The sequence below is a fragment of the Galeopterus variegatus genome, unplaced genomic scaffold (genome assembly GCF_000696425.1).
Source record: "Galeopterus variegatus unplaced genomic scaffold, G_variegatus-3.0.2 Scaffold161, whole genome shotgun sequence".
NCBI classification, from domain to species: Eukaryota; Metazoa; Chordata; class Mammalia; order Dermoptera; family Cynocephalidae; genus Galeopterus; species Galeopterus variegatus.
The window spans coordinates 217889-220322 of NW_007726272.1; positions in this window are offsets into that span (position 1 = coordinate 217889).

Below are 2434 nucleotides of genomic sequence, written 5' to 3' on the forward strand. Positions count from 1 at the left end.
CAGACGTGGAGGGAGCCATGTGCAGCAGGAAGTCCTTTCTGACTCATCCAGCCCCACCCCTGGTGGAGGTTCTGCTCCGGTGGTCTCATCTCTCCAGGGGTCCATCTTCATGTCTTCCTTTGGGGGGAAAATATCGCAAAACTAACAAACCTCTAAACCCAGAAATTGCTGCTTGGAGTCATCCATGGGACATGCAAAGACATTACCCTTGAGTGTTGGTTCAAGGGTCTCCCACCTACCCGTGACCCTAAGTCATCCCATCTAACTGTGATCGTAACCCCCTCTGAAACTTCCTGTGATTTGCCATTGGCCGGCTCCTTTTCCTGCCTCAGTGGGCCTTTCTGGTAGTGTCCAACTGAGAAGCCACAGTTGCCTTATTTTTGAGACTGTTCTACCCCAAACCCAGCAGGATTTGCCTTTGGTGCCTGCCATCTTTTCCATCTGTTCCCACCCCTGATGACAAAAGTCTTGCCTTATAGATGTTATGGGCTTGGCTCTTAGGTTCTGTAACTGCAGATTTTGTTAGCACACAAACCACTTTAATTTCTTAATTTTTTAAAAAGTACAAGGGGTGGGGGGCTGTTAACACTCATCAGACACATATCCATGAGGTCATAAACACATGCTAGAAAAACAGGCCTGGATCTTACTATGGGTAGGCCTTCGCTTGTTTCTTTGTGCCAGGTCCTCAGCACCACTTTCCATGAAGGGATTTTTTTCTCATAGAGTAATTCTATTAACAGCTTTTATGACCTCCTTTTGGTTTTAAACACTTGGAACATAATTTTGGAAGGAGGGACATACAGAACCATTTTCTGTAACCNATTTTTTTCTCATAGAGTAATTCTATTAACAGCTTTTATGACCTCCTTTTGGTTTTAAACACTTGGAACATAATTTTGGAAGGAGGGACATACAGAACCATTTTCTGTAACCGTATGATTGTTATCATTTTCCCATTCGCCAACGTGCTTCCACTTTTTTTAACAGAAAAAGAAAGGGAAAATTTCATCCACTTCCTTTATCCACCTGGGTTCAATGTGGTTCTTAAAAACCTCCATAATGGAACTCTCCAAGTGGGACCCCTTTGGGGTTCCCGGTGGTGTGTTTGGAAAGATGAGGAAAAGCATGTTTGAGTATTTTTGGGGTTCCATGGTGCTGAAAAGCTTGGGAACTGAAATTGTTTCAAAGGAGTCTGACGTCTGATTTTATTTTTCAGAGATACGGTTTGTTATATAACGTCAGCAGACATGATTTCTAGGACTCAAAGCAGCAAGCCAAAATCCTATGTTGGCTGCTGTGTGGTCTTTTGAGTCCAGACAAAGCCAGGAGTCCCCGTTTTGATAGTAAATTGGCACAGGGAACTCATGTAATAATATAATGTAGAAATCAAGACTAGATCTTGAACAAAAATCTGTATATTGGTTGAAAATGATAGTTGTAACCCTTGATTCCACTCATTCATTAGATGTTTTGGAAATTCCAGTAAGTATTTTTGTAATGAGTATGGGTACCGCATACTATTTTGGTATTATCTGCTTTCAAAAAAATAAAGCGGTTCACTCAGTGAACTATTTATCAAATCTTATGGTGTGAAGAAAGGTCTCATGTTGTGTTTGCAGCCATTGCTACAAAGAACCTTTATGTGCCCCTTGACAATAGAAAATTGCTCATGCTAAAAACTTCAGACTTGCTAAATATCCTCAGTGTCAAGATGACCGATGCTGAGTTGAATGGATTGCTAACGAGTGAGGTTTGAACATTAGGCTATTGGACCCCGGTAGGCATCATTGATGGCAGCAAGCCATAGCTTTTAAGTTTTAAAAATGTGCAGAAGAAAGCCATCCTCATTCATTCTCCAAACAAAACATGCTTTGTTAATTGATCTGGTTGGATGAGAGATGCTAGAAGGAGAGTATTGTAAATGCCAGGAATTTGGGTACCCCCACCCTGTTTTTCCTACCTAATATTATAGCTTTATTTTGGAAAGGGCAGGAAAATACTGTCATCTTGCTGTGGTTTACATTGTCATTTAAGCCCTAATTGATGGTCTTGAAAAATTGCTGCTCACTGGATCCTGATTGTGCGATTTTTCTTTCATTTGACAAAATCCAAGACCACCATGCATATTTAGCAGTTTTGCTTAGATGGTCGTATATAAATGATCTCAAGCTGTTATTAATTACATATGCAAAGTCTTCAAAACAAGAGCTCTTTTTTCAAGGACTGTAAAATATATATTTTGTGGAACTTTCATGTCAGATGCCTGTAGTACAAAGCATTCATTGGACATTCCAGTTTATTGTTCAAAGTACAGACTTATTCATGTATTTTTTTACAAATTAAAAGGCTCTTTTGTTCTGCCACTGTTTGTTGAGGACTTTGTAGTTAGTCTGTTGCAAACACCGGATCACATTCAATTAATGAGAAAGCT